The sequence below is a fragment of the Panthera onca genome, chromosome B2 (genome assembly GCF_046562875.1).
Source record: "Panthera onca isolate mPanOnc1 chromosome B2, mPanOnc1 haplotype 2, whole genome shotgun sequence".
Lineage (NCBI taxonomy): Eukaryota > Metazoa > Chordata > Mammalia > Carnivora > Felidae > Panthera > Panthera onca.
In genome coordinates, this window is record NC_138343.1 from 71,524,825 (window position 1) to 71,543,180 (window position 18,356).

At 41.4% G+C, this 18,356-nt stretch overlaps 1 pseudogene; it reads left to right on the top strand.

Annotated features, from left to right (window-relative positions):
- Positions 1-643: 643 nt before the first annotated feature.
- On the top strand, positions 644-15,738 carry LOC132667965 (parafibromin-like; annotated as a pseudogene).
- The last annotated feature ends 2,618 nt before the right edge of the window (positions 15,739-18,356 follow it).

Sequence of the window (18,356 nt, forward strand, 5' to 3'; positions counted from 1 at the left end):
AGGATATAATATACAGCATGGTGACTATAGTTAATAATACTGTATTGTATATTTGAAAGTTGCTAAGAGAGTAGATCTTAAAAGTTCTTATCACAAGGAAGAATTATTGTCATAACTATGTATAGTGACAGAATTATTGGGGTGATCATTTCACAGTATTACAAATATCATATCATTACAACATCTTAAACTAGTATAATGTTATATGTCAATTATACCTCCATTTATAAAAGTGCTGAGCCCAGTGAGTACCCAGCTTGGAAAAACCCATTGTCTGAAGGAAGCAAAGGGCATTTTTTTCTTCTAGGATGATGCCTATCCCAGGCTACTGTCTTGGTGAGCAGAGAATGGGCTTCGTTTCAATCCCTACATGCCCCTTGGGTAGGCACCTTTGTAAAGCACGCACACTGCCCAGCTGCACGTGTCAACTCTTACAGGTTCATACATGATATGAATGGTCCACATGTGGCTTCTTATATATGCCAGACCAATCAGAGCCCTTCTGTGGAATTTTTTCCAACTAGACCGAATAGAGTCAGACTCTGTTGGTGAAAGTCAAAAGATGAATTTCATGAGGTATCAGTGACTGGGATTTCTACCATTTGAAAAAAAGCTATTGGTAGTAAGAAAGAATGATGCCAACATGCACAAAGAAATAAGAGAAAAAGAGGGCAAGCATTCAACCAGCCCTGAAGTTACTGTTTCCAGAAACGCCCGCGACCAGCAGCATCCTGCCCTTATCATGGGTGGGTGGTTTGGTTGTTCAGCCCTCCCTTGGATTCTATGAGTCAATAGACAACCCTTTTGCTTAACTTCTTTGAGCTGGGTTTGCATCATGGCAGCTTAAGGGTCATGAAAAAAATGCAACAGTACTGCAAAGAGCAGCCATATATCATGGCAGCCGATGCTTCCAAAGGTGGCTCCGTCTTGCAGAGATCAGTCTCTGACCAGCCATGGAGGAGGTAACTACAACCCAGACACAGAGAGGTGTGTGCTTGTTAAATGATTTAGAAGTGACAATTCCCTATTTCTATCTGGATGACCTTATGTAAGTCTTGAGACCTCTGTTTCTACATCTGTAAAAAGGGAATTTTAATAGTTTCCATCTCATAGATTTGTTGACAAGATTAGAGGTAACAACACGTGTAAGTATTTGGGATAGTGCCTGGCACTCGATAAAGGTTAGATATGATTATTATTCTTTTATTATTTCCAGTGTCAGAATGGTTCTTGACATAGGATAGGCACTAGTAAGAGTTGCAATGGATAGAAAACCTCATTTTAACCCTAACTCCACAGCTAACATTCTTTGACCTTAGGTAAGGTATTTTTTTGATCCTCAATCTCCTCGTATATAAATGGGAAAAATAATATTTTTTTGCAGGTTCATTGAAAGATAACATGAAATAGGGTGTATGAACAAATTTTATAAACTCTAAACTCTACCCAACTATAAAAGATGAATGATTAGAAAGATGAATCTGTTTGCTTCTTTTCAAAGATGTTAAGATACCAGTATTTTAATAACTAAAAAAGAAGTGAGATTTTGAAAACTAACATTCATTTTAGATGCAATAGGTACTGTATGTTCTAAAAATAGAAACTTTTTGCTACATTAGAATCAATAAAACTATTTTTTAAATGTTTGTTTGTTTGTTTATTTATTTATTTATTTATTTTGAGAGGGAGAGCGGGAGCCAGCGAGGAAGGGGCAGAGAGAGAGAGGGAGAGAGAGAATCCCAAGCAGGCTCCACTCCCACTGCCAGAGCCCAAAGCAAAGCCCAACAGGGGGCTTGATCTCAGGACTGTGAGATCATGACCTGACCTGAAGTCAAGAGTCAGACACTTAACTGACTGAGCCACCCAGGTACCCCTCAATAAAACTATTTTAATTTTCATTTGAAAAAAAATGTGTCCTTTAAACATTTGTCCTTTTCTTGAATTTGCCCACATGCAAAAATCTTGCTTTCCCTTCATGAGACACTGTTGGAGAAATTTGAGGATATTCCAAGCTCAGCCTGGGAAAATAGCAATTTTAAAATTACAAGTCAAATTTTGGCATGATGTTTAAAACATTAGCCTGCATACAACAAAAGAAGCTTCAAATCATACCATCTGTTTGTTGTTGTTGTTGTTTTTTGCACACTAGTATTTGATAAGTGGAGATTTAAAAAATAAAAGTGAATACAATCATCTCTGGACTGTTTCAGTGAAAGAGCAGCCTGACCAAAAAAAAAAAAAAATCTATTGTTTTTATAGCAAGTTTGCAGAAGATGTTCAGCAGAATAAATTCAAGTTAAAGAATAAAATTGTGTGACAAAAAATTTTGAGAATAGACAAGTTGAACACAGCACTACAACATCCCATTTCTCTTTTAATTTAGAACATCACCATCTGTTTCCATCACACACCCCTCCCCTCTTAACCTGAACATTTGCAAGGAAGGAACTAGAAGGTGGAAGGGACTAGAGAAAGCCCGGGTTTCTGACTCAGCCATTTTCAAGCATGGTCACAGATCTGCTCAGAGTAGCTCCTTGGTGATGTGGTCCCAAGGTTGTGGCAGACACTATTGACTGCCTTCCAGCAACACTTTCCTTTGCTTCCTTGCTAACAAAATCTCAATTTGTTCCAGTTCTCGATATGCCTAGCCCTGGGGAAAACTTGTGATTGGTCTGTCAACTCCTTGCTACTACAGGTGGTGGAAATGACCCAGTTCCGGCCAATGTGCTATAAGAGGAGTCTGCTGGGGAGCTTTGAGACAGTCTCCCATCAGACAAAGGGGGAAAGGCCCATGAGGACAACCCTTCTGTCTTTGAACACTTAGGTGAAGATAAGATGCTTGGAGCTGCTGCAGACCTTTGGGAAGGTATGATGGGAAGACAAGTCCATCAGAGACACTGACTCAGTGGCTGAGCCATGTTGAGCTGCTGACCCACTCCGGAAACTCACATCTCTGGACTTCTTGTTACCTGGGTAATTAAATGACTTTATTGGATAAAATGCTGTTAGGTGTTTTGTTACTTGTAAGGAAAATCACCCTAACTGATAATAGGGTCTTCCACAAAAAAAAATTTCACCCCCTGCTTTTCCTCCCTTCTGCCCCATAATATCCACACAAATACTAAGATGTGCATTTAGAAGCAAAGAATGTCAGAATTGAAAGGTACTCTACATCTCCAATTAACATGATAAAGTAAGAAGTTCAGAAGTGATTCCCCTTGTTTAAAGAGTTGAGCCATGATAGGGCAAATGCCTTAGGGAAAGGAGAAACATACCTAAATCACCTGAACTTTGGTGTGAGTCATGGTTTCAAAATGATTTCCTAGGAGTAGATTTGTCTGTGGACAGAGAATATTAAACACTAGGAAAGTGTGAGGAGATTATCTTTAAGAAACAGAATCTGGAGGCTTCAAGATCAATGTCTTCTTCAATTTTTGTATGGCCAGACCTTAAGAAAGTTTTTCCACATGTGAGATGAAGAATGCATTTTTCCAAGTTGCTTTCCAGAAATATACAATGAGAATTTCCTCCAGAAGGCATGAGGGCTCTGGCCTCACCACACCCGTGGTGTGCTAGACCCCTATCTGGTCCTTAGCAACACAGAGGTTATTAAGTTCATATAACCCTTTGAAAGAGGTTTTAAACAAACAAACAAACAAACAAACAAACAGCTAAAATAAATACTACTAGGAGCATCAGAGACCAGTTTCCAAAGCTGCAAACATTTCTGAACTCGTGCAATCCAATTCTACAATAGCCCTGTAGATGCAACCCGACCAATCTAGTCATCTGAGTTGTTGGCTTAGAAGATTTTCCTTGAAATTTTGACAATTCTTTCTTCCATTTTTTGCCTCAAACTTTTATGAAAACAGAGATTATTTTGACCAGAGAGAATATATTCTTTTAATTTAATTATAAAAACAATACATGTTTACATGCATGCCTGTCCTCTACAGCGCACATCCCTAGCTCTGTTTAACAAGGTACGCAGATCATAGTAGGTGCTCAGTAAATATGTGTGACCTATGCCTGAAGAAATGCAGAAAACTTGCAAAAAGCATAAAAACAGAACTTTAGAGAAACTCCTTATTCTATACATTTATTTGTAGACAGTCAAATCTTGTTCCACAAATATGTGGGGTTTTTTTCATGTTTTTACTTGTCTTTGAAGAGAGAGAGCATGAGTGAAGGAGGGGCAGAGAGAGGGCAGGGACAGAGGATCAGAAGCAGGCTCTGTGCTGACAGCAGCGAGTGACTGATGTAGGGCTTGAACTCACAAACTGTGAGATCGTGACTTGAGCCAGAGCTGGTCACTCAACCGACTGAGCCACCCAGGTGCCCCCACAAACATTTTTTCTCTATATATTTTAAATCGTCTTATTTCTTTTTTCAATAAAGGGGAATCCTATTATAGTTGTTGTTTTCTGAAAATGCTGGTCTCTCTGGAAAATTTCGACTGTACTATCCTCTACTATTAAAAGGAACAGAAGGAATGTAAACTGCTCCCACAAGCTTACACATGTGATGGAGACAAATCTAAGTTTTCTGGCTGCCACTATAAGTTTCCCTACTCCACTAGGTAGGTCAGTCTAAGACATTTGGTAGAGTTTTATAGTTCAACTAGAACAATTTCAAAAGCTGATGTAACCAGAGTAAGTAAATAATAAATGTTCTCCTTCATTTGCTGTTACATGGGGTAAACGGAAGTCATAGCATATTTACTTTGCTCACTTGAAGAGTGATTTATGCACTGATGTTACCAACCTTGTTTCTGGGGCTGATAGCATTATACATGCAGCTCAGGAAGTAAATGAGGAGCCTGTCATTGAAACTTCCCAAAACTGTCCTCATTAGCAACATGAGTTAGCAAATACGATATTGATGCTGCTGTACCAATTCCAGCTTGGGCACACGCTATTCTAGTACCTCGTCTCCTGCAGACCCTCTGTGTGGTCAGGGCCGAAACACTAGGAGGAAATCATTTAGAATTTAATTTTAAGATTCTTTAGGCAGACCATTATAAAATTTTATTGCAGCCATCAACAGGGAGCCACAAAGGGATACAACAGGACTTGAGTTCAAATTACGGTCCATTTCTGATCATGTATGCCCACATTACTTGCACACTGGATTGTCCTTACCCTTGGCAAAATTGTCCTGGAAAAAACAGGAAAATAAGGATAGTTTGTCTTAAGTTCCAGTTTCCCCATCTAGCATTCATTCAACAAATATGTATCCTTTTAGGTGAGGGGGACCCTGCAGACCACAAAGCAGACTGCCTGTGCTCAGGGGTCTTTGTTTGTTAGGCAGGAACCATAAACAAATCAATAAGAAATACATAATATGATACTGAATAACCATAAAAGCTACAATGAAGAATAAAGGAGGGTGAGGGGATGGGAGTGATATTTCAGATAGGGTTCTCAAGGGGAGAGGTGACTCTGAGCGGGAAAGCAGATAAACTGAGGAAGCAGCTGCCTAGAGGAAGCATTCCAGGCTAATGGAACAGCAAGAACAAAGGACCTGAGGCAGGTCCTCAGTTGGCATATAAGAACCAGCAAAGAAGCAGTGTGATAAGCAGAGTGAGCCAGGGGTCAGGTCTGTGAACTAGGTTCAGAGAGATAGCCAGGGACACAATCATGCAGGGCTTGGAGGTCCCAGAGAAGACTCTGGGTTGGTTCTAAACGCCAGTGATGTGACTGGAGGTTATTGCAAGACAGTGACACGATCCAATGTGCCTTTTAAAAGAATGCTCTGGCTGCAGTTTGGAGACTAGATGGAGGTGTGGGGTGCAAGGAGGAGGAGGAGGCTGAAACTAGAAATAGGAAAACCAGTTAGGGGATTATTACAGAAATCTTCCAGAGACAGGATTTCTGGTTGGGTTAGATATGGAGTGGAAACGAAAGAGAAAAATGCAGAATGACTGGTTAAAAGCCTCACCAACTGAGTAGTACTATCAGTAAAGAAAAAAAAAACAGGGGGCCAATTTTGAACATAAGTGTGAAACTATAAGAAAATCCCTCTTGATGGGGATGTGTATTGTAGATGTGCACGCTGGACCCAGCTATTACCAAAAAAATACATTAAGGGTAGAAAGGCCCAGTTAAGATGATCTCATATGCCCTTATGAGGCCTTATAGTGTGGGGTCCTCAGAGATTTGAGGGGCCGATGCCACATCTGCTATCAGAGATGGCAGAGAGGTGGGGGACACATGTACCCACCATCGTACAACAGCACAGCACCCAGAAAAGGAGATTGTTGTGAAGGAAGACAAAGTGACTGTCAGGCATTCTAGTAACCCCAGAACATCAAGATCAGTTACGTAGTCTGGGAGACCGGAAAGGAAGGCAAACCAGAGAACATCGCACGCTGGATTCTACCTTATTCATACTGAACAATGTGTGCTTTTCGCATCCTACTGTTGATGCCGTACTGAGGCTACTGAAACCATTGCTGTGGTTAGAGGCCCTGACTGAGGAGATGTTCTTGGATAACTCACGGCGAAACATTAACTTCAGCAAGGATGGACAGAAGGGCACCCCTAGAAATAGGTCCTCAGGGATGTGTTCAAGTTAAAATGAGGGGATGTTGTAGGAGAAGCAAAGAAACTGTGAACTGAAGATGAAGAATGTGTGGACCTTGATAAAGAGAGATTGGCTGCTGGTTTGGAGGGGCCAAAAGGAAGGATTGTACAAGCTGAACAGATCAGTCTTTGTCTGAAGCTGTGTCAGTGGGAAAAAAAATTGCTGCAAAGTCAAGGCTAAGAAAAGATCTGCAATCGAGATTGATGTAGATGATGATGTGGCTGCCCTGAGACAGAGGCTCTGGGGGGATGTTGAGGTAACTATGGCCCAAGATATATCATCAGCAGAATTGGGGGTAGGATCAGAAATACAGTAAACTGTTTCCAAGAATACTTTTGCAATTCTTCAATCTGTAAAGGCCAGAGAAGAATGAAATATACCTTATCCCAAATATAGTATCTGTAGATCCCATATTGTATACCAAATAGCCTGTCCCAGCTGCCTATAACAGATATGACCAGGAGACGTTCAAAGGAAAAGAAGAAATGGAAGTCTTCCAAAATGATGTTATGGTACCTACCAGGGAAGGGAAGGCCACTGAAATCTGTAACAGAGGATGACTCATCTGCCCATAAGACCCAGACTCCTGAACACAGCCAGTTCTGAGACCGGTTTCTCAAATCAGGCTTCCACCAAACGAGACAAAAGAATCTTTAGCACCCATGATCATAAATTAAGCACCTACTACCTCTTTAAACACCATGCTTAATGCAAAAGACCTTCTACAGTCTCTGAATTTGTCACATCAGGTGAAAAGGAAAACAAGGCTGCCAATGAGAAAATGAAACTATGATTCCGAGTAGAAAAGAGCAGATGCAGCCAAAGGGCTGAGTTCCTTATAGAGTAGCAGTTCACTTAAGTGAACCCTTAAGCAGCCGGCTCCTTAAGCACATGCCTCAAGAGTCGGGGGCACCAGGTTGTACCATTTGTCATACAGGGTCCTGTCTGGCAGTCCAAAGATTGGCCATGGCTTTTGCCTGACGGATCACCAGTTGAAATATTTGTCAAATTTAAAGAATTTTGTCTCAACTATGATGAAATTTGTCTAGATCTAAATGTCCAGCAATAGAATGAAACAGTGTTAGAACTCAGTTATCACAGTGGCACCTGGATGGCTCAGCCGGTTAAGCGTCTGACTTCAGCTCAGGTCATAAACTCGTGGTTCGTGAGTTCAAGCTCCACGTCTGGCTCTGTGCTAACAGCTCAGAGCCTGGAACCTGCTTTGGATTTTGTGTCTCCCTCTGTCTCTGTCCCCCCCCCCCCCCCGTTTGCACTCTGTCTCTCTCCCTCTCAAAAATAAATAAAGATTTGAAAAAACTTAAAAAAGAGAACTCAGTTATCACAAAATTTCTTTGGATAGATCAGTTTTCTTAGAGTTCTAAGAAACATTGATAGCTACGTGGTAAAACATACAGCACACTTGAGATTCTGAATTTTCTCCTGTTTCTGGAATTTGGATCAAGACACATGGATATATCTTGACCTAAAGGCTGAGTGAGGCTCAAGCTTTATGAATTTACCAAAACTTACAAATGAAGGTCACAGATTGATCTTTTAACAAGACCTTATTTAATGCTTTGAGGAGAACCCTGATTAATATACTTATGTTCTGTGGTTTTTATCTTTTCCTGTGGTGTCCTCCCAACTCCTGAATTTCTTCTCTATTTCTTCATCTGCTAGAAGGCCCTCCTCTCCCTCCCACTCCTGTGTTCAGGGAGCGACATATAGCAGAACCCCCTGCCACGCTTCCAGCTATGTGATGCTACTGCTAATCGAAGTGCAGGTTGAAAAACAAGATATTATTTGTTATTTCTCATTGTAAGTTTTGTAATTACCACGACTGCCGTTTAGAACACGTTGGAACTACCACTAGTCTGAAGCCCAACCTCTGAATGATGTGTGTCTAATCACAGAATGGAGTGGCAGTGTTGTAAATGTCACCCCACTCTACTGCTCTGATATATGCCCTCATTAAAGTTGAGGAGAAGAAATTTAAATACCAGGGTTGAGCTCCTGAGCAATCATGCCATTTCTGTTGATCACCTAATGAAAATTTATGGCATTTAACAGCGAAGAGATAAGTTTACCTGGGGATGCTAGCTTCCATTTCCAGAAAAGGCCTTCCACCACACTTGCCCTTACAGTGTTTTAAGATTCTCCTAATTGCAGAAAGCACTGTAGGACCGAGGAGAGGTTGGGCACTTTAGTTCTGCAATTTTATTACCAATGATACACATAAAATTTAGATACTGGTAAGCATCATGAGAACCCTGAAAATTGAAACGTAGAGGCCAAAGTAAAGGCAAACTTTGCTTGATCTGTTTTAGACTATGCCTATACTATTTTCCTAGGGTCCCACAGATGTGATGTTTAATAACAACTATTAAAAAAAGCAAATATGGAGTATAAATATGAGCATAGAAACAGCCACACAGTGAAAAACCATTAACACCTTAAAAAGAAGCAGAGAGAGACATGTATCACATATTTGAAGTGGGTGAGAATTATGTCATCCCCAGAATCCAATTTGTGAGAGGAAATAAATATTCCCAGGAAGCCACAGGAACTCTTTCTAGTGGGGTGATTGTGGACTGCAACAGCACCCACTGCCTGTGCTGCGCATCGCTTGGCCTTTCTGGTTTGGCGTGGGCCCGTGGGACAGGGGGTGCAGGTGGCTGACGCCACGCTGCTCTTGTCTATGCTCTTTGTTCAATAGACTGGGTCTGTGGTCTCCTTCTCGGCTGAATCTGTAGAAGTGTGGCAAGCCAACCTGGTAGTGTTGTAAGTGGCCGCGCTGCCCCTTAGTGACTGTTTGCTTCAAGGAAAGCCTGACCAACAATAGATTAAGAAAAGGAGAATGTTCAGAGCACCTGGGTGGCTCAGTCACTTGAGCATCTGACTCTTGATTTCGTCTCTGGTCATGATCTCACAGTTTGTTGAGTTCAAGTCCTGAGTTTGGGTCTTCACTGAGTGCAGAGCCTGCTTGGGATTCTCTTTCTCTCCCTCTCTCTCTGCCCCTCCTATTTTCTCTGTCTTTCTCTCTCTTTCAAAAGACAGAAAAGAAAAGAAGAGAAAAGCAAAGAAAAGCAAAGCAAAGCAAAGAGAAGAAAAGAAAAAGAAAAGTTTATTTTCCTCCACTGGACACAGGCAACTGCCATGTTAAGTCAGCAACATGTCTGTGCAAAAATTCTTCAGGCTTCTTGGCCAAAGGATGGCTGCTGTGGTTCTAGGCATCACATCTTATTTCAAGGCAGGTTGAAGCAGTGAAAGCAGATCAACTATCTTCCTGGTTTTATTTTTTCAGGAAAGCAAAGCTTTCTCAAAACCTGCCCCCCCCTTTCTTCTGTGTATTATTGACCCTAACAGGGTCACACCACCCTGGGCTTAAGGGAGACGAGATATCCAGTTTTGAAAGAAAAGAACTAGATTGGTATGATTGGTCCAGACTAGACCAGATTAGTCACAATACACTCCTGAGCTGCTTCCCTGCCTCTCTGCACTGGACAGGAGTTCCATAGGGGAGACACAAAGGGAGGATAGTTTGGGTGGACAACAGTTGTGCCTGCCACTTGAACTAATGTAGCGAGTCCTAGCTTCCCAGCTCCCAAAGACCAGTCAGTAGCTGACCCCATTCTTCCCTTGCTTGCATGTCAATTGTATCTCATACTTGAACTGGCAAATGAAGAGACGATTGGGGGTATTACGAAAACAACTTCCAGTTCTGCAGAAACCGTAAGACTAACCTAAAAGAAAAAACTATTAGAGTTGTCACAATCAAGAACTTAAGATACACCAGTTTCTGAAATCCTTCTCTTTTCTTTATTCTAGAGGTGAAATACCAGACTTAACATCAAATGCTTAGAAGAGAATGACATTAGGTGGACATCTAGAGTCTGAAGCCACCACAAACTTAACTTTGCAGAAAATCAAACATAATAAGTTTCCTTCAAGTAAGAGTACTATATCCTCTCAAGAAATAGTTGGGATTATTACTTGTATTTTGGCAAATTGGTACAAGGAAAGGCAACCCATCTGGTCTGGAGGGGAAAGAGTTCTCCAAATGCTAACATTGGACCTACTCCCTCAAGAGCTAGGGTACAGGTATATAAGCCTTGCATTCTCTTTCACCTGTCAAACCCCTACAGATCCCTCAAGACCCTGCTTACCAATAACTTTCTTTACAAAATCTTTCATAGAATTCTCAAAGCTAGTCAAACCATCTGTAGTCTTACAGCCCTTCTTCATATTTCTGATTTAACTCTTACCACTGACTGACACGCTGGAATTATTTACTTAGCCCTGACTAACCAACCAGGTTAGGAACTTATCCAGGGGAGTAGTTTTGTTCCAAACACTTCGGACAAATTGGGAAGCACAGTAGTAAGTTCTCAACATATTTTTACTGAATAAAATTACAAACTTGAATAATTAACAACCTACAACATTGAAGCCCCATATCTTCATTGAAACTCTCAAAAAATTAAAAATGCATTCATGGTCTCCAAAAAGAGATTAGCAAAGTAAAAAGCAAATGCAAACCAAGAAAAATATTTGCAACTCCTATCATGTAAAAATGGTTTATTTTTCTAACATTAAAAACTCCTAAAAAAATTGAGATGAAAAAGATCAACAAGACAAAACATAACCAGGCAAGGACATGGACAGACAGATCACGTAAAAAGAAGTATAAAGGAAACCTTAGGGGAGCTTGGGGGGCCCAGTCGGTCGAGCATCCAACTCTTGATTTGGGCTCAGGTCATGATGTCACTGTTCACGTCGTGAGATGGAGCCCACAAGGAGAATCCCTGCATGGGATTCTCTCTCTCCCTCTCTCTCTGCCCCTCCCCTGTTCCCAACATGAGTACCTGCACGTGCACCCTCTCTCGCTCTCTCAAAATAAATAAATTTTAAAAAAATAATAAAGGAAAACTTAAACCAACGTAAAGATGTTCAATCTTATCCATAACTTTTTAAATGCTAATGAAAACTATACTGGGATGCCATCCTCACCCATCATACTGGCAAACATTCAGAAGTTCAACAATACCCTCTCTGTTAGTAAAGCTGTAGGGAAATAGGCATTTCTGGTAGAATGCAAATGGCACGGTCCCTAGAAGGGCCATGTGGTGGTAACTATGCAACATTAGAAATGTTTCCTCACTCTAACCCAGATCTCATACTTCTGGAAACTGATCCTACAGAAGTGCCTGCACAGCTACAAGGTGGCATATGCACAAGTGCTATGTTGTGGTATTGACTGTAAGAGCATAAGAAGAGAAGCAGCCCGTTTCCATAAATGGAGGATTGGTGATGTCAACCATGGAACGTCTCACAACAGAATCCATACAGCTGGGAAAGAGTGAGGTTCCCTTCTCTGTTGTGCTGGAGGAAGGCATCCAGGACAGATGGTTGAGTGGAAAGGCAAAATTCACAATAGTGAACACACTGGGATGCCTGTGGTGTCATAAAAGGGAGGGTAAATTTATTTTTGTTTATTTTTTTAAATGTTTACTTTTGAGACAGAAAGAGAGAGTGTGTGTGCACATGAATGGGGGAGGGGCACAGAAAATGAGAGAGAGAGAGAGAGAGAGAGAGAGAGAGAATCCCAAGCAGGTTCAGTTCTGCACTATCAGCACAGAGCCCAACATGGGGCTCGATCCTACAAGCTGTGAGATCATGACCAGAGCTGAAATCAAGAGTCAGACACTCAACTGAGTGAGCCACTTAGGCACCCTGTTTTATTTTTGTTTATAATTGCATAAAGTACTGAAGGTGTATACTTCGAGGGGAGGGAGGAGATCAGAGAACAGGGCGGGTAGAGTGGAAGCAGAACTTCTCATCGCATGCCATTCTCATTTTTAAAACCTGTGAATTATTACTTATTCCAAAAATTAAGTCATAATTTTAAAATCTTACATTTTGCACACAGGTTTTGGAGCCAGATTCTATGTCTTTTTATCTCTGCCTCACCTCTTACTACATCAGTGAATTTGGGTAAGCTTCTTAACCTCTCTGAAGAAGATTTTGAGGAGTTGATAAATGCAAAGAAACAAAGCCTAAAACAGAGTAAGTTTTGTGTAAGTTTTGGCTGTTATTAATACTGTATTTAATAATAATAATGTTGAAGAACTCTGGGTAATGCTTTTGTGATAAGATTTCCGGAATCTTCCTAATATTCCCGTGTGACAATGGAGTACTACGTGGCAATGAGAAAGAATGAAATATGGCCCTTTGTAGCAACGTGGATGGAACTGGAGAGTGTTATGCTAAGTGAAATAAGCCATACAGAGAAAGACAGATACCATATGTGTTCCCTCTTATGTGGATCCTGAGAAACTTAACAGGAACCCATGGGGGAGCGGAAGGAAAAAAAAGAAAAAAAAAGAGGTTAGAGTGGGAGAGAGCCAAAGCATAAGAGACTCTTAAAAACTGAGAACAAACTGACGGCTGATGGGGGATGGGGGGGGGGGGTGATGGGTATTGAGGAGGGCACCTTTTGGGATGAGCACTGGGTGTTGTATGGAAACCAATTTGACAATTAATTTCATATAATAAAAAAAAATATTCCCGTGTGATAGGTATACTCTGTTTCTCTTTTCAAAGATAATAAAATGAATGCCAGGAGAAATAGTGATTAATCCAAGAGGGCACTGAGTCAGAGCCAAGTATCAATGCAGGAGCTGACACCTGGGTACTGCCATCTCGTTCCACGTCACACATATGGGAACAGTATGAGACCAGTGCATTGATTTCTATTCCTTTCTACCAAGTCAGAGAATATAATACATCTGATTTTGAGGTATTAGGAATGTGCAAACCGTTTCAAGATGAGCAAGACATCTGCAAAACACAGCCCCTGAAAGTAACTGCTACAATTCTTGATGAAATCTTCCTACTAATTTTCTAGTTGCCCAGAAAACAGGGGTTACCACGAGGCTGGGAGTTTCTAAGGAGAAACTTTAACTACAGGCAACAGGTTCAGCTGTAATGCTTGTGTTTACAGTGCTGAACATGCCCACCCTCTGATTGTCTATTTTTAAAAATAAGAATTGCTAATGCCAAAATGATAGAATTAGCTGGGCACTATCAGATCATTTGTCAGTCCCCTTTGGATGGCTCAGTTTGCCTTCTTCTGTGGAAAATGAATATCTACATGACATTTTGCTATTTGAATTATCAGATATATCAGATAACACCGATTCAAAACAGTACAAAGAAACATTTCAGGTTTTCTTTCTAATCAAAAAACGAAGCCTAACACATGGTGAAGAAATTGTGCCCCCTGCTGATTTAATTTGATATCAATGTCATCATCTTAAAAAAATTTTTTTTGAAACCTCCAGGACTGCAGGAGAATGCTTGTGTCTTCAAGGTCAGTAATTTTAGTGTCCTCTCGGATTCTAAGGCAGCCTCTGTCAGCAATTAAGAGCTCTTTGCTTGATATCGACCTTGGAGGAAAAGGAATCAAAAGAGGAATACTTCCTTTTGTGAGCCATATAAGAACCTTCTCAGTATTCCTCATACCTTTGTCGCCTCTGAATGGGAGAAGCAGGCAAGACAAAAAGCTTAGGGAGACGTGTGGGCTGATGGTGAGCACAGCCCCTTGTGATTACTTTCACTTTTATTAGGACACAAAGGACGTTAGAACTCCGTTCCAACTATCAGGAGAAATAAAAATGCTCCTTGTGATTGATTGAGTTTATTCAGTCTGAGAATACTATCATTGCCGTGAATAGCAATCATGATCATACATTCAAGGCGACTGGAAGTCATTTTTTTCATTTGGTATGAACGACCTCTTCAGATTCTAAATGTGTCCTTTGAAAGGGCTCCAGCCCTGGACAAAATAGTGAACTATAAACGTAGCAACTGCAGCCCAACCCTCCCCTCTTCTGGGATCCTCATATTTGTCTTGATGTCTTGGGCCCTTCCTTGCCTATTACCTTTCAACCTGAACTTTCGATCTATTTCCTTTTCTGGTCTGGTACTAATTTCCAAAAGTGGCCAAGCAATCCTTCAGGAAGTTTTCATTGACAGAGCTTATACTCTTCTCTGCAATGAACGGAATGTTTATGGCCTCCCCAAATCCATAGGATGAAGCCCTAACCCCACTGCTATGGTATTTGGAGGTGAGGCCTTTGGAAGTTTAATCAGGTTTAGATAAGATCATGAGAAGGGAGATCACATGATGTGACTGATGCCTTTACAAGGGCACATGGAGAACAGAAAGCTTTCCTCCACCATTTTAGGATACAGTAGGGTGGCCTTCTGCAAATCAGGGAGAAGGTCCTCACCAAGAACCCAACCATTCTGTCACTCTGATCTTGGATTTCCAGCCTCCTGAACTGTAAGAAATAATTGACTATGGTTTGAACCCCCGCCCCCCCCCCCCCCCCGGTACTATTTTGTTATGGCGGCCTGAGCTAAGACATTCTCTCAAAGGAACACATCTTTAGGAGAAAGTCCTGAACTTAGAAAGGACTTCAATGGTGCATCCACCCTTGGAGAAGACAATGCAGGAGGTGTTTGGAGTAGAGGGCAGCTCCTCATGCCTCTCCCAGCAGAGGCCATGGGCCACATCACTGCTTTTCTGCAACTGTGAAGAAAGCAACATTTTCCAGTCCAAAGGATGTAAAATTTTGTTCTAGATTCAAGTAACACGTAAGTAGGAAAAATTGTCTCCCTCCCCCCGCCCCCATCCCTTAGAAGGACTTTCAGTCTTCCCAGGGTCCCTTTGTTCTTTAATTACGGTTGCCAGATTTAGCGAAGAAAAAGTACAGGACACTCAGTTAAATCTCCATTTAAGACAATAATTTATCATTTACATTTATTGTTTATCTGAAATTCAAATTTAACTGGAGTCCAGCATTTCATGTGGCGACCCATCTTTGATTTCACTGCTTTGTTTTCCAGGGCATTCTAAATCCGCCCTGAGCTACTACTAAGCCAGAAGGGGAAGGAGGCCCAGGTCACCGCCGCCGCTGTGTCGGGCGCTGGCTCCCTCTAGCGGCCGTCAGGGACCTCTCACCCGCCGAGGAGGTGCCCTCTGAGCAGCTGCTACCCTGCGCCGGGGCCTGGGAGAAGCTCAGACACCACACCCTCAGGGGCGTTCTCCAAGCAGTGGGGAAAGCGCCCAAGTTCAAAGCGGGCTAAACTTAGATCCATTACACACCACCCCCCACCACCCGGGCTACAGGAAAGTAGCCCTGTTCCCATTAGCAAAAATGGAGTTTCTTTTGTTTCCATTCAAAGTACAATAGAAAAATCTCTCTAGAACAACCTAAGCTGTTGGTTAATATCTAACCCAGCGCTGCACTCCATCACTAATGACCGACTGATAGCTGTCACTGCGTCCTGAAGGGAAGTCTAAGGCCTTCTCCCCACTAACCCCAAATGCTTTATCAGGAGTATTTATTGAGACAGCAAGCTCCAAGAAGGTGGAGACACTTAACCGGTCTTCTGTAATGTGCCTAACACCCAGTAAATATGTTTCATTGAAATATGTTTCACATTGTAGCACACTAGTGGCTTTGAATTAAAAGTAAAGAAGAAACCCATTCTTATCCTCAGATAATGACTACTTCATGAGGAGAGGGGGTGGTAGCTGAAGTACTTAACTCTCAGCAACGACTGTGGAATTGGGTCTCGGAATTCCACTTCCGCTCCTGCTCTTGCCATAGTGGACTTACCTCACTTACCATTGGCTGAAGTGAGGGGTTTAGAAAGAAGTGTGAGATTGTTTTACAGTACACGACTCACAATGTAAGTGAAACGTCTATGATAGTGGAATGGAGCCTGAGCATGGGTTCTAGAATCCAGAGGTGACTCCCAGATTCACATTTTGAGTTCCTTGAAGGACAGACAGTTCCTTCAGTAGAGGTGTTCCATGGTTGCTTGTTGAATGAATGAATGAATGAATGAATGAATGAAACTATCACAGCTGTCTCCACACCAAAATTTACCTATCATGAAACATACTCACTGACATTATTGGGATTAAGGCAAGGCAAGTAGAGACTTTAATGACCAACTTTGGTGTTAGGAGCTATGCCCCCCCTCCCATCAGTGGCAGTACTAAGGATGATTAGGGGCAAGGGTGGACTTTAGTCTCCCTCAGTCTCCCTCAAGCACAGAGGGCGAGAATCTAAGCAAAAGCAAACATCTTGCTTTGCATTTTCAAGGCAAATTGCCAAGAAGTTGCCCCTTTTAACCAGATTGTCTCTTTTTTTTGTGTGTGATCAAATATTCTATACTTTATTTGCATGATGTGAAGAGCACACAACTGTATTGTCCATTGTATAAACAATAACTGCACCACCAACAACAACAAAAATAAACGCTGTGCTAACAACCTTCCTCGATGTTAACCAGATTGTCTCTTAACACCTACTACACAGATATGCTGGCCCTCCATCCCCTTGTACACCTGTCTTAGCCCTGATCTGTCATCTCACACACTAGGGTGGTAGGTATTTGCACAGGAAATTGAGACATCAGGTACTCACCCATTTTTAAATTACTCATAAAGAAGGAAATAATAATATGCATCTAATGTGTGGCAGGTACCATCTCTTGTTACCTTATGTGATCTTCATGGTGTGTTAGCACAGACTGCTACAACAAAACATCATGGACTGGTGGCTTAAACAGTGGACATTTATTTCTCATAGTTCTGGAAGCTGGAAGTCTGAGGTCAGGGTGCCATCATGGTTGGGTCCTTGGTGAGGGTCTTTCTCCTGGACCAGGAGAGAGAAAGAGCTTAGTCACCTGGTTAGGCTTACGATTAGAACCAGAAAAGAACAGTTTTAAGTCCTTTAACTAAATGTCCCCCTCTTTCCTCTTACCACTTTTTGTTTTTCCAAATAACTTAATTCTTGGGCTACTCAATGGTTCCCTCCTTGGCTATTTGCACTGTTCATACTCTTAGATAATTACTATTTCCTTCTTTAAGTCATCACCCACAGTACATACATTTCATTATCATTATCTTATCTTGGTATAAGAAACACACCTAAACATACCTATGGACTTCCCTTTGAAGATAATATCATAACAGTAATAATTTGTCTCTCTTTTAATTGAATAAGTTACTTAGAAAATGATTTCTATACCTTATTTCTACTTGTTTCCTTGTAAAACCTCTGTCTACATTGCTGACATGTCACCTGCTCAAATATCTAAGATTAAATCTACTGGGTGGGCAGGCAAGTAGTTGATATATGATTAACAGGCAATTCTCTTTCAGGAAACTCAAGGTTGTGTAAGTACACCTGATTCATACCTCTGCAACTGCAGTGTGTAATAATAGAGCAACAACAAAGAGCGGCGATGATGACAGCCCAGCCATGGCAACTGGTTCTCTAGCTCCATAAGCCAACAGGGAAATTATGGCCTGGTGAAACAAACAGCTCCCAAAATCATTCCAGACATTCCAGGGGGTGATGGGATTTTTCTTCTCATGCTTGCAGTGAAGAGACTATGTTGTTTAATTGATGCTTTTCTTCACACTTGTTCCATTGTTTCTATAGTTGCTTATAAGGCTCTTCACTCTCATTCAATTCGATCTCTGCTCAACAAAGATGTCTTAAGCCTCTTTCACATGCTAGACACTGAGCTCAGAGCTGGGAATGCAGCCATAGGTATCATCAAGTGGACACAGACACTTGTCTCTTCTGTTATATTCTTCTATTCACTTAACCAGGTTCATCTATCTTTAAATATTTTTTAATATTTATTTTTTTTAAGTTCATTTACTTTGAGACAGAGGGAGA